This window comes from Schistocerca nitens, chromosome 5 (assembly GCF_023898315.1).
Source record: "Schistocerca nitens isolate TAMUIC-IGC-003100 chromosome 5, iqSchNite1.1, whole genome shotgun sequence".
In the NCBI taxonomy this organism is placed as follows: domain Eukaryota; kingdom Metazoa; phylum Arthropoda; class Insecta; order Orthoptera; family Acrididae; genus Schistocerca; species Schistocerca nitens.
The window spans coordinates 736,905,931-736,921,436 of NC_064618.1; the positions used below are offsets into that span (position 1 = coordinate 736,905,931).

At 36.6% G+C, this 15,506-nt stretch overlaps 1 protein-coding gene across 1 annotated transcript in view; it reads right to left on the reverse strand.

Moving 5' to 3' along the window:
- The window catches only part of LOC126260824 (RNA-binding protein 12), a 106,099-nt gene extending 90,835 nt beyond the window's left edge, over positions 1–15,264 (reverse strand). Inside the window, exons 1-2 of the mRNA XM_049958211.1 lie at positions 15,085–15,264; positions 14,753–14,920 (exon numbers count right to left, since the gene is read on the reverse strand). The gene's annotated coding sequence lies outside the window, so the exon portion shown is untranslated. The remainder of the gene's footprint in view (positions 1–14,752; positions 14,921–15,084) is intronic.
- Between the last annotated feature and the right edge of the window lie 242 nt (positions 15,265–15,506).

A 15,506-nucleotide genomic window follows, 5' to 3' on the forward strand; every position in this document is an offset into this window, starting at 1 on the left:
TATTTACAAGACATCTTTAGTGGGTGTGTTGAAATATTATCGGGTATTTTCCATTTGCAGGTAACGGATTATTTTTTGCATATGTAGGATATATATTTAAAACAGTTCATTGAAATTTTTATTCGAGTTTACTCATGGCTCTCAAATTAAAAAAAAAACACCACCTCAAAGTATGGCTACTCCCAAGCAGAGAGGTATTGCTAGCTATTTTATCTGCCCTCACTTCCTTCTACTTTACTACAGAAATGATATCAATGCGAAAGACTCACAAATTTGGCCATCTTAACAGTTTCCAGAACCTACTTGTAAGATTCGAAAGTGTACTGAGAATAAACATTTTAATTCTGGAAATTTTATGAGAAATGCAACAGAACAACGAAGAATCATGAGAATCTTCTATAGGTCCTAGCCCATGTAGGTCTGCTTTCTGATATGAACATCGTTTCATGACCCTCAAATTGTACGACATAAGTTACAGAACTGACTGATGAGTATTGGACATGGACTGGTGCCTCATAAGCTGCCATAACTGTCAATATCACATCACGAGTCAATCTGTAATCAAAAACTATGTTCAAAATTTCTAGGGGAGCTGGAGCCTGATAACTACTCTGGCAAGATTATATACTATGCATGGTTTAACTCTTATCCCACTTACACCAAATAGGTTTCAAAGAATCTCTATCAATGTCAGAAGAATGTAGGATATAGAAACCAATTGCCATTTTGCTGTAGTTCGGAGCACAGCAAAACAGTTCATTCCTAAAGCCTGTAAAAAAAAAAAAAAAAACCAAAACGTGCACTGGGTCAAACTATTTCATATAGGTATCTAACCACAGGAAGCTTTTTTTATTTTATACAGGACAGTATCATTTGTGTACAAAATTTAGTGTATTATCAGTTATCACCAATCTCTTTCAAGCTCAATTGAAATTTTTATTTCCCTCTTTTCTAGCTACTTTGTGTCCTCTCATTTATTTGCTATGCTTCATGTGTGTATCTGGACATTGTAAAATAACATTAAATTTTAGACTCATTCTACTGAGATATTTCTACAAAGCTGATCAGAAGTATGGTTCAATATGCCAAAAAAAGGTAAAAACTGAGAAAATCACATATTACACACTGAATAAGTAACATATCTAGCCGCACTTAATACCACATTCTGCCTCTAAACAAAAGTTCATTTTTACAAGAAAGCAAATATTTAATAGCAAAGATTTCTTTTTAATAAAAGTGGCCATCTAGCAAGGGTGCATCATTATTTTCATATTTTCAACACAAGGTAAAGAAAGTGAACTGAAATTTTGCAACTTTTCTTTCAATATCTCCGTGCAACACTAGTAATTTTGTAACTCTAAAAATTACAATGAGTTCATTGTTGCAGCATTTATGAACAGACTTGGAAGTCTGAATGTCTATTTTCAAAATCACTACATAAACTCTATCACACATTTCCAGAATTTTTAAACCGGCAGCAGCTAAAACTGTACACAGGACTGCAACTCGAACCTGGGTTCAAGCCCCAGTCAAGCACAGTTTTAACCTACCAGGAAATTCACCTGCACCTTCTTCAACAATGAATTCATTTTACATTATTCATCTCAGGGAAGGTAGATACATTTTGTTTAGCTCTTGTTTTAACTTCAAAAGATCGTTCTTATAGTTTAGTGCTTAAGTTTTTATTTATTTTTAACACAAGCTTTGAGAATGGATAATCATCGTGTCAATTTCACCACATTGTTTCAATGTTTTGAGATTTACAGCAGAAAAGCGCACACTACATACCAGTCCATTAAATCCTGCCTACACAATATTCCACATTTTCTGTGGACGTATGAGGTTACTTCACCAGTAGAAGAATAAAAGGAAGAGCATTTCTGAAAATACATGAGACTTTACTTGATGTCTACCATTGTGTACACGCAACATGATAATCTTCCCCAATATAACTCCACAACTTGTATTACAATAATAATTGTAAACTAAATATGTACATGATGTGTTCAAATTTGTATCCAATACAGAAATGGGAAATCAGTAACAAGAGTACCAGCCACTATAATCTGTATAATGCTGTTTTTAATGTTAATGCAAATAAACTGATGTTTCAAATCACTGAGTGTTCTTTTTCATACAGTCCCAAATGTACATCCAATTAATAGCAAATATGTTTATGTGTGTGTGTCATGCTGTTATTCCCCCCCCCCTCCCCCCATCTATATGTCACACCATCCACTCTTTGTCAGCTCCCTTCCATCCACAACCTCATGCTGTCCATCCATTGTCGTTGCCCCACTCTCTCTCTCTCTCTCTCTCTCTTACTGTATGTATTTTCCCTTACATTTTCCATCCTGTCTTCATTGTACACACACTAAAAGCCCTGTACTCCACCTCTGGATGAGGATTCACCTGAAAGCTAGGAACGTTCTCAGCTTTGTTTATGTTACTGTCAACAACTCAGCCACTCGACTAATCGGCAAAAATCACTCCCTTTCACTGAAATTACAGCCCCTAACTGTTCCATAGACTCCATGCAATGTCACATGGCTGATGCCACAAACATGCTCTTCTGAAATATATAAACAATTGTCAGACCATAAGAAATACTGCAAATCAAAAGTCAAACAGCCGAGGTCACTGAACACAGTGAGGGTCTTTTATGCTAATGAGCCCATCATGCAAGACTGTCATGGTACACCATGATCCAAGTACGTTGAGTGGTCAGCTACTCTATGATATAAAATCTGCTGACCTGCTTCTGATTCTAGCAACTATGGGGCCCACAGATGAGCTGATTTATCATTTCCCCACTTCACATCAGCTCTTTAGCCACTGAAGTCAACTCGTCACGCCCACCCCTCCATCTTAGTCACTCACATTACTTGTGTTGCGACTTGCACAAACACTACCTACTGACTAATCAGGAAGCCACCAGGTCAAAGACTCGCTGAAAAGTCACATGGTCAACATTTCAGATTGAAATTGATGGTACATTATGTCTCCCCTGAGATATCACAACAAGTTTTCTTGTGTAGCATATGGTGATTCACCTTCAAATGTAATGTCATTTAGTAATGCCCCTAATAAACACGTTGGCTGCTGCACATTTCATTATGGATGTATAACCAAAAGGATATGCAAGGCACATGGGGTTGGCCATAAGGCTGCTGTGGCAGTGGCTGTCACACAGAATCAGGGGTGTGGTTCTGCTGTGGCCACCAGCAGCCACACAGCACTCATCATGTTAAGCCCATCTTAATGGTAATTATTTTTATTTTCAAAATACTGGCTCATAGATGTAAATTCACGTTAGATTTTCTGGCAAAAAAATCTGGTCAAATTATGTTGAAATTGTGATGCTGGTTTCTCAGTGCCACTGCGCCAACTTCCATCCAATTAGACAACACGAAGCCAATGTGACATCACACAACTGTAATGTACCTTTCTTTCTGCATGGTATGGAATGTAATACATGCAACCCACTTGCTAACGTAGCGAGTAGATGAGCTACACTGCTTCCCTGTGCCAGAATTATGTTAACAAAAAGTAGACACAAAAATTTTGATTATCTTGAGTGAAATGAATGCAGCACACATTTACAATTAACTTTGACATAAAAGTATTTCTGTTTAGCCAGTTTAAAGACCCATGTTGAGCACCTAACCTGTTGGTATCAATCATCTGATGCTACATGTTATTAAGTGATTAACCACAATTGATGAAGGCAATATCCCATAGGAAACTCCACAAATCAAGACAAAATAAACAACTTTTGAGAAAGTAATGTTCACATTGTTTTGAGGTACTTTTTTCACAAGATACCTTTTTATATTTAATATTTGTTTCTAATTTTGGTGTAGAAAGTGTTTTTGAAAAATGATAAAAGTTGGTGTTATGAACAGTGAATTAAGTCTTTCGAATATGTCTTAAGACTGATCTACTGCAACAAGATACACACTGTTGATTGGAACAGTGTTGCCACAACTCAGCAGATCAAAAAGTTTCATAGAACAGAACCTTACATGTATTCAATATAATTTTAAATGGCAAACATAATTTGACTGTTGACCATGAGGCCTAATATGCAGACATGCATGTGAATCCATTGCAGGCATGGATGACAGTTCTTGCAAAGTCACGATGATCTCGAGCAGCACTTACAGTTAATACACTTAAACCAATTATGTATTACTGGAATTAAATTCTATTACTACAGATTAACCATGGCAAGCAATATTTCACTCAGATTCTCCATCTTCATTTTTTTTTCCACCCATCCACCGGAAGAAGGTGAAACAATATTATGAGAAGGAGTGTTCAAAAAGATTTTCACACTTAAACCTTTCATCCAAGGGCCTTTGTCAACAATACACACACATACGTATACATACTAACACACTCATGCAAACGCAACTCTCACACATGACTGCTGCAGTCTCAGGCAACTCAAATCACACTGTCAGTTGCCTGAGACTGCAGTCGTGTGTAGGAGTAGAGAGAGAGAGAGAGAGAGAGAGAGAGAGAGAGAGAGAGAGAGAGACTGTGTGTGTGTTGTTGACAAAGGCCATTGGCCAAAAGCTTTAAGTGTGAAAATCTTTTTGTTGTGCCTATCTGCAACTCAGCATCTCTGCTATATGGTGAGTAGCAACTCTCCTTTTGTAACATTCCATCCTAGATTTTCCATCGTTTGAAAAGAAGGTTAAAGTTACGTTCACAGAACTGTGAAATGTACAAAGACATCATCCTCCTAGTGAGACAGGATAAAGTATTAAAAAAGCAGGGCTGGTCAAACCCAATCTTTCACACTGTGTTGAGTAATTGAACAAAATTTTAAATGTTACAAGCAAGAGCACTTGAGCGTGTGATCTGATATTGCAAATCCTTTCTGCTAATGAAAACATCATGTGCTACATGAACATTTCATAGACCTTACATCACCTTATGCAAGGCACTCATAAGTAAGTACATTCACACTGTCAGTAAATCTGGTTCACTGACCACATAAATATGAGTATACTTCATATTGTGACGCCAATATTTGTGCCACTGTTTTATTTTACAGATGCTACACAGTCTCAACTTCCTGCTGCACAAATTTCATTCAAATATTTACTACTTTATTCATGAAACAATAGTTCTAATTGGTGCTCTTAAGTTTACCCTGGGAGCCTCTGTGTGTGTGTGTGTGTGTGTGTGTGTGTGTGTGTGTGTGTGTGTGAGAGAGAGAGAGAGAGAGAGAGAGAGAGAGAGAGAGAGAGATGGGAAGTTTAATCATCTGCTTTCTTTAAAACATTTTATAGTTTGTTAAACTGAAAGACAATCTTTGCATTTATTTGTCACACCTGCTTTGCAATTTTAAGTAATTTTTTGTTGTTATCCCTAGTTCAATTGTTTATCCTGTTTTGGTATTTAAAAACAATGACCTGAAACTAAGTGTTCAGCAAGAGTAGCAAATTTTACAAGTTCTCTTTTGGTATGTTTCCTTTAGCAATATCCTCTTGTTGCTACCCTGGAATGTTTATCATCAATCTTTCATTATTGAGTATTCACAATTGGTTTTGTGATAAAGATCTAATGTCATTCAAATGACATTTAACAAAGTGGAGTTCCTTGAAAATTTCTTACATCACAGTATGTTTAATACCACCACATTCACTACAAGTGTTAATATGCTCACAAACACCAGTAGTGTCAAATACTTGAAACAGAATTCTTTTCAAATTATTAAAATCCATTCTTCATGAAACTAAACACCCGCGAATCACGCACTTGCAATTTGTTCAGTCAAGCTATTTGAGTTTAGTCATTACAACTCTACCAGCTCATCCACCATACATAATCAGTGCACCAATAGTGGGTATTTTTGTGTTTTAGTACTTGCTATGTCCCATAATACATTAAGGAGCAGGACCAACTCATTACTTACATGATGGATGGCTAAACAACAAATAGTCCTGGGTATACACAAGAACCTTATTTATCCAGCCCTCATTAATACCAATTCATTTTTTGTCTGTAGTTTGGATGTAAATGCCAGTGACTTACATGTCTGGCTGCAGAATGACACTGATGATGGCTACAGCATGATGACTGATGTTGAAATTCGTACTGCCACCCGTCTTACTACAGAAAACAACAGTGCAGCAAATCTCACAACAAAAGTGCTCTTCAGGGGAAGAAACAATGTCTCTTGTGCAGGCAATAACACAGCTGTGAAAACTTGAGGTTTGCTTAGAACGTCAGCGAGAAACAACTCCAGCTAATGAAACACTGGTGCAATAGTGTGTTCTCAAACGCTACACAAGTTTGAAACAAAAGAAACTTACATACTATTTCAATAAATAAATTTGAGTAGACTGCAATACTATAGAGTGCCTCAAAGATTTCTTGTCAGTACCAAAATAAGAGGTTTGTATACTGTTGTCCATATTATAGTTATCCCACTTAGAAGAATATTTCTGCATTATCTGGATATTTGGTAATCCAGATTACATCTGATCCCAAAGTTAGGATAAACAAGGCTCTTGTTTACTTGTAACTAGTCAGTATCCATTACATGTTCCACCCGATATGTATGTGGTGGGGCACAATTCGAGTTTCGTTCAGGAAGGTAATTTTTCTTCCATGGAGAAGGGGGCAGGGGATTCTATCCCCCGGGCACGTCCATACTAAGGTGTCATGCCAAGCTCACTGTAATATAGGTCTTGCTTCAAGTGGCCAACATCTGAGTTTGCATAGCACAGTATTTCTGATGTTGACAATGTCTCCAATTTCTAACTTGATGAGATAAACTGAAAACTAATTGCAGCTAAGTGGTTATCCTGACCAATGCCACTGCTTTTTCAACTGATATTTGAAATAATTTACAAATAAAAATATACAGTAGTAGTTGCCCCACGAACAGTTCCTATGGCTATATCAGAACCTTGAAAAGTGAGTCACTTCCACTGTGTAAGTAACTGCTTTTCCTCCTCCAATGAAGAGATTTTGCTGAACACACTAAGACTAAATATTTGCAGTTTTTGAACAATTCAATACTCAAACACAGCATTTGAAACAGTCGCCATGCAATGTGCGGTATATTAACTTTCACCTTTTCCATTAACATGCTAAATGCAACACTCCTAATGCAATCGTAATTGGATGACATCACAGAATAAATAAAACTGTCAAATTTGTTTCAATCCAACTACAAGTACCTCATTTATAAGCACCCATTTACTTCCTTAAAAGAATTTCTACTGCAGATCCTCCCATAGGCTTCCCTTATTTTGTAGTGAATAATAGCCCTTTCCTTTAATCAGCATGCTTTAAGTTTTGACAAGCTTTGTTGTTCTCCCCATCCTTACTCCATATAAATATAACAGCATTCTCATCCAATTAATGCATGGCCTATAAATATTAACTTATACACACTTCGAAGATAAAAATCATTTTAAAAATTCCCAAATTCTGCCTTTTAACAAACATTAGCAGCCAAAAACAATGACATTCATTATGTTTCATAGAAGCTAATGATTTATTAGCTTCTATGAACACCTGAATATGGCATATCTGATGTGAAAGAACTATCCAACCTGTGTTAAATACTAACTGAAAATGCAATTAGCCTTTTAACACTATGTGCAGTATGTTTTAATTCACCTTTCAATGAGTCATATTTGTTCAGGATGTCCAACTCACCTCACAACACGTGAATGGATAGAAACGAGCATAACCTAACATATATTTCAATACCACAAATTACTTTGTTTTAAAAACAATGCTTCAGTAGTAGACACTGAGCAATCAAAACTACCATTGCAGGAGTGTTACCAACAGTAATATTATGTACAGAAATGGTGTCAATTATATACATCAGAACAGAAATATCTTCTTATCCTGTCACGATCAAACAATTTTGTTTTAATATGAACTACAGTAATTGAAAATTCTCCCAAGATGAAAGCAAAGAATTTTGCTTAATGTACTTGTTCAACCGTTTTTTCAGGTAAAGCATAATTCTGATAGACTGTGATTCATAACTGGAACTGCAAAGTAAGTCACAAACTGTGACAAAAATAGTTCTGAAAAACTCGCATTCTAAATGTCTGGGTCAAGGGTAATGTTCGATACGAGTCTTCGGCTTTACTGGTGACGTAATGTTAATGGATGCTGTCACATCACCTTCTGGTGCATATTATCAGTTTTGTTGCTAGTTGGCAAAACTAACTAATAAGGGATGGGGGGGGGGGGGGGGGGAAGAAACTGGTTGTGGTGACAGACTGATCTGTAGTAGCTCCATCTGTTCAAAAAGAAATTACAAATAAAATCATATTATAGTCACCATATGTTTCTAGTGCTTGCCACCTGTCTCCTACGTCACTGATCGAAGCCGATGACTCAGATCTAACATTCCCCAGTATGCAAATGTTATTATGTAATCATCACTTGATTGTTTATGCTGAAGTATGAATGACCCAGGAACAGCACCACTCAAAGCACATGTTACCAACATGTCAAAAATTTTAAAATTAATGCAGTTCTCAACAGTAATACTCAACATTTTTACGACATGGTTGTGACATATGCTTTATATCTGTATATTCTCCGCCTGTAGAGTGTTACATGCTACGCTATTCATGTCATAGGATAATAGTCTCTTATTTGAAGCCAGCCAGTTAAATTGGGAAACAGCAAATAAGTCGATGATTAGTGTTCCTTCTTCTGAGAATTCTTCATGATGCAGCTGAGTGTTTCATAATGTGAATCCGGATTGCAGCTGTAGATTTCTCAGGTGTACAACCCTCCTCAGCTTCACGTTAGTTGAATAATTCAGAATAGCAGGCACTTTTACTTAGTTTTGCTAGCTCCTACAAACTGCAAGGTAACTTACATTCACTATTTTGATAAATATCCATGTTTATCAGAAGTAAAAAGGGAAGAACAGATTTTAAAATCTCATGTGATGTCAATGTAGATGTTTACTATCAAATGAAATCCTGAGTAAAAGAATCATAACTAAGCACCAATTTGTGCAAAAGTCACAGATTTATGCGTGTCATTTCTTGTTCTAACAGTGCAGCCAATATATGTGTGGCTTCTTATTTGTAAAGTTTCATTTGGAGTGAAATCATCTGAAAATGAGGATTACTTAAGACATGCACAAAAGACACACTGCTGATTGTGATTTTATCATCAGTGAAGCACATACAAAGGATGAAAGTTCTCAGCGACATTCTTACAATTCATTTATTTATTTAAAAACCGGAAATAAAATTATGGCTGGCATAACTGTCCTACATGGTGACACAGTGTTACATTTGACTGGTTACCTTCTGCACAGTTTATCTTCGTTCTCTCTCTAATGATCCAGCATAGTAATTCCCAAACAATGTTCAAGCACAATACCTATGCTCATACTCGAGTTTCCATAGTGTGCAAATCTATCTACAAAACAATTTTCAGCAATGTTAATAAATGCTCCTACTTTTGATGTGAAATGCAGAACTATTGAGTATGCAGCAATTGGTATAATGTTTAATATAAGTTACGAGATCTGAGTGCATCATTACTGTGTTAATAGTTTTTTTTTCTTTTTTTCTTGTAAGACAATGTATGGCACTTAAGCACATTTGCATTGCACCTATGATACCAAATTTGGTTAATATGAGAGTGTATCATAATAATGAAACAATGCAATCAAATAAATTGACCCACCAGTTTTTCACAAAGACTGTTCATGCATGTGTGCATACTTCTTCATAACCTACACAGTGCCCAACTGGAGATGAACATTTCACCAATCATAGCTATTGTGATAAAGTGTTGGGAACATGGAAGAGATGTAATAAACATTCACACAACTCGTATAATTTAAACAACCTGACTTTATTATCTAAAAGTGTCCCATTTACTGCAGCAAATTGTGGAACTCTAGTACGGACAGCTATGCTTCAATATGTGTGCCCTGTCTACCTATTACGTAACTGGAAATGATAAACTTGAGTTCATGTACTGCAACTTATGGCAACAGAAACGAGCCACAAAAATAAACAGAAAAACAGTAACCACAATTCCTCTGTTCTCCCTTCATAGTAGGTAGCAATCATTTATGTTAACACCTACTAATAGCAACATTAATAACTCAATTTAATTAATGCAGCACTATCAAAAAATGACAAAGTGCAATAAAGAAACAGTATATTAATCTGACACACACACCACTCACCCAAACACAGGAAGGGGTTAAACTAAAGATATTTTATACTGATGAGGTAATACAGCCACAACCACTCAACTATAAATTAACAGAATGTAGAACCATGGTATAACCAAATTGGTTAACCCTGGTGCTGTTTGTGAGAACAATATTGGTAGAATTCGTGAGAGTTATTTTCATGTCAGCAGGCACAGGCGATTCATTTTCGGAATTATTAGTGCAGTATGTTCATAATTGGAGATTTAATTTTATATTTCATTTTTGTTAGCCATGGAAATGACAAAGTTCACAAGTTGCTCACTGCACATCGCTATGGAGGACAGTATTTGTTTAATTGCTGGGTGTGTGAAGCATTATGTTTGTGGAGTATGTACCAGATTGACCACACCTGCTGCACCTCGCACCATGGCCCAGTATCTGTGGTACTGTTGGCAGGGCAATGTAGTGCCTTCCACGAAGATCATATCCTGCTTTGAAAAGTTTATGCTGGCCATTTGAGAGAGCATGTTGACATTTTTGCTATCACTAGATTTGTGTCTGCCAACTTGAGTTGGTAAGGGTGTTTTTTTATGGTTTTATTCTACTGTGCTAATGTTATGTCTTTTTCTTTTATATCAAAGTTCGTGTTAATGATTTTTTATTTATTTTTATTGGTTGTGTTCTTCGTTGTTGGTAATTATGTTGGATTGTGACTGCAAATTTCTTCGAGTTTTACCTACCTTGGCGAGGTTAGGTTTTTGATATTACATGGATGAGTTTTGGCTTTGTGATACCGCGAATCCTGTTTGAGTTGCATAGGTGAAGTGTAATTTCCCGTATCAGTTTTTTCAGTGGTTTTCTTCATTAGTGTGGATGTTGTTTGATTGGCTTTTGCATTGTAGTTTCTTTTGGTAAACTTTTGAAGACTGATATTTAGCTTACCATTGTCCAAAAAAGCCCTAATTCCTGTGGTTGTCATGTTATTTCTGTATTTGTCATAGCTGTGTGTCAACATGTGTAGCGAGCGACATATTGTATAAGCTTGATATGGGAGGTGGGTCTGCCACACAGATTGCATGCTTCAAAACTCTGCGCAGTCATTTAGGTACCACTCTTAGTTCCAACTGTTTTGACAAGTAATCAATAAACTGATCTATTTCCTCTAAAATAACAAGCATTTAACAGTAAGACTGAACAATAGTAACGATTTACAGTTCAACACAACACTGAACAGCTAGCAGGCATGTAAATCAGCACCAAACTTGGAATGCTGCAAACAACAGCATTAAAATGGACTTTAATGTGCTCCAGAATGTTAACTAGTATAGCTTGGTAGCTTGGAACACCTAAAAAGAATTATTATCTCAGTCATCAAAGTACTGTGCAATAATACTGATTTGTCAACTCAGCTGGACAATGAAGAGTACTGACAATCAACTCTGAGGGGGTGGTGGGGGGTGAAAATTTTATGTAGCTGGGGAGAAAGAAAATGACCACGCAGAAATGCTCACTCACCTTAAAGACAAGTGATGAGACAGTCAGGCAAATAAAAGAATGAAAATTGTAGTGCTTTTGATTTTCCTTCTTCTCTGCATCAAAATAATTTTTCCACGCAAACTGCAAATGAGTGATGCTGTGATTTAACATTTTGCTGATTCACTTTCCTGGTCAACACTTCACTGGTGTGTTATGAGCAACATACGATCTCCAGACTTCCGTAACTTTTTGAGTGAAATAATTACTAGCAATACTAGTGATCTTCAAAACTAGAACTGTTTAAAATTGTGGACGGCCCTTCCTAGGAAGTTATACCTTGCTTACAAAGCACTAACCCATAAAGTGCAAGTATTACAGTAATAGCAAACTAAAAGCATAAAATAGAGGGGAATGTTAAAATAACTTATTGTAATTCTAACCTGAGAACATTAATAGTGTAATCCAAACCCCAATGAAGGAAAAAACCTGTTGTAAATCACGAAACTCTTATTAATTGGACTGGCAGAGGTGACAATCCATGCAAATGCTGACCGCACTTGTTCCAAAGCTGTATGCAAACCCAACAAAAATTTCAAGTCCAGAAGGAAAGGAGGAAGCAAAGATTCTGACGTGTTCTTACTGTATCATTTGTCCTAAGAATAACACTACTACTGTATTCTTGATTTCCTTTACCCACTATGGTTCAAGTGTACAAGAATGTTGCAGATGCATGCTCTGGTAACACAGTACATGGTCTGATTTTCTGTTATGTGCTATCTAGATTTGTATGATGGTTGTCATTTATTGTGCTATCATTTACTTCCATCATTTCCTTCTTGTAATGCATTTAGAGCCTAAGCATGGCACTTTCTCTTTTTTGTCTAGATTTAGTAAGGGCCGTCCACATGCTGCACTTGTGAACAGTATACTGCATATGGTGACTGTGTCGTCATGTCTCAGAGGCAACCAATGGAACGATTGTATACAGTAGCCAAGGTATAAACCTATAAAGAATGAATGACTCTTGCACTGTCTAGATGGCCTTTCACTTTCTACATCTTTCGAATACTGACATTTTTGCAAATGATACCCATACAGTCCTTCAGCACTTACTTGGTTTGTTGACATAGCTAGCAATTTTGCATCAACATGGAAATCTTGGTTGTGATGACAGATCTGTAGTGCAGCCCACCGTCTCCTTTAGGTTGAAAGACGTATATTTCAACTGCTGCGAGCAATGGTTTTTATACACAAATATTGCTTGTTCGCAGTCTATCATTGCTTTATGCCACGATATTATAGGTATTTGTTCCTACAAACGATAGAATCAGCTGCTGCTTCACCTTTACTACCCACCAGTGTGTGTAGGCAGTTGCTGCCAACATCAGCTCTTAGATGATGCATGTATAGCAAGGAACTTCAATATTTTTCTTTAACAAGTGTTAATATATGCTAGATAATTGTGGATCAAACTTTAATTCCCACTATTGGAATACTGACAAAATGTCAAACGGTGACTTTCTACATTAGTTCTGAAGATTATGTATTCTTGCATTTTATTACTGGGTAGTATCATTTACACAATTATCAATGTGTAAACTGACAAATCATTACGTCTATTGCATTTAATTATAGACATCAATTCTATGTGTTTACATTTCATGTCAGATTTTCACTTTTAGAGCTACTGTTGTAGACGAAGTAAACAGCCCAGCAATCAGTGAATGTTGCAAATTACGTTAACTTATTCACATTTATTAAACATCAATTCAAAATTGTCAATTTCACATCACAGATACGTTGATGTTGCTACTATCATTTATATATATTCAGTCACCAATTAGCTGTCACAATGGGAACTAAGCACAACTTCAACAAGAAGTGCATATTAGAAAGAAGCTTTCTGCAATACACTAGCCACTACAAATTCTTACACCACCTATACTCAGTGAATCAATTACACTTCCACAAATTGGTGCTTGCTACACTTATGGAAACTTTGAAAAGGTGTAATTCTTCACCTAATCTTGGCTGCTACCCATAAGCAATTGAAATGGCGCAGACAACCACTTTTGAGGTTGAATCACCATCTAACGTAACTGATGAAACTTATGAATTAGTAAATCTACTATAATAAGTTCCTTGTTCTTCAAACCTTTTTAGACCACACTAAAAACAAAAAAAAAAAAAAAAATCACTGCTCGCAAAAATAGAGCACGATATGTGAGAATGTCTATATGCCATGCTGTGATGTAAGTACATGAATAACAAAACTGTTATTTTTCATGTCAAAATGTTTGCTTAAGTTTATCTTAATCAAATCCTTAATGAGAGTTACTGGAGGAAGGGGAGTTATCACTCAGAAAACTGCAAATGCATGGTGACATTTCCAAATAAATACTGCATCCTAGACTGATCAGAATAAAAACACACATGGAAAATCACAGGCCTTCTCCAGTCAGCATGTTAAGAAATGTGTGCTCAAAAAGAAAAGTCATGCGACAGATGTATTCAAGTAGGAGTCACAATAGATGAAAATATAAGATGGTGATCTCATAAAAACTGAACCACCCAAATGTTGAAGGGGGGGGGGGGGGGGCGGCTTACAAAAAGCTTCGTTTACCATCACCAAACCTGATTTATTTGCGAATGGTTTGGATTGTTCATCAAAAGAATAAGATGTTCGACTCTCCACAGAAATACTTAAATTGTACAACGGACTAGCTTAAATTGAAACCAACAAAAACCAAACAGTGCTAAACGAATTAAAATTTTTCGAATTGCTTCCAACAAAGTCACTGCTCCAAGATTTGTTAAGTAACCAAATAATACACAATGTAGCCCAGTCCTATATCACACTCGCTAAGTTACTCATTGCCGAAATTTGAAAAAGAAACGTCCAAAGATCACACAATTTCAATAGAAACGTTCACAACAAAACTATTTGTGTGACTATCACTTCTAAATCAAACAGTGTTTTGGCGATAGGATTTCGCAGAAAATTCCGCTGTGAAGCGTTCGATACGAAAACAGGCACCCGTACTAACATTACGTCGGGGTTTCTGAAATTTTAACAATAAGTACAACCTTTACCTTTCTATTTGCGAGATATGAAAATTATCTTCTTTCTTGAACAATCACCTACAACGGTTCGCTGAATTACTCTCCAGTCTCTTTTTTATTACGATGTTCTACGGAGCATAGCTCTCGCAACGATGACTAACACCAGGGCGGTGCTAACGGCTTACACTCCTCCTATTGCTGCAGAACAAAAGGTGAGTCAACATGATACCATAATACTAACAATGTAAATCCTGCTTACTTATCACTATAAAACAAAAATATCATTTGAATTTCTCTCAAAAATTCCTTTCGCCACACTCCCAAAACCTGCAATTTCATCTCAACCTAGTTCTACAACTTACCTACAACTAACCTAAAGTCAAAGCCACTGTCCCTCACGAAAAGAAAGAAAAATTTAAATTCTGAACGAATACATCATATTTAATCACAATCTTCTCAACTTTCTAATTGCGTACTACTTTCCGTCCACAAGATGGCGACCAGGAGACCAAAGATTCCTTCAACATCTGTCGTCGACACTCTGTCCCATGGATTATTCTACCTCCATGCTCTGCCCACAGATGACGCCACGGATATACCTTTTGGCGGAACGGAACGTAACGTCAAAAACAATCCATCGATGCGTGACCAATTACAACAACCGGGAAGAAAGTTTTGACGTTGACGTTGGTGTACGGAACAACGACCACATAGCTAAGATCGGAAGTAAAAACTATTTTCACCGCTCTCATTCACGTTAACGCCAATTCACATTGGACGCCAC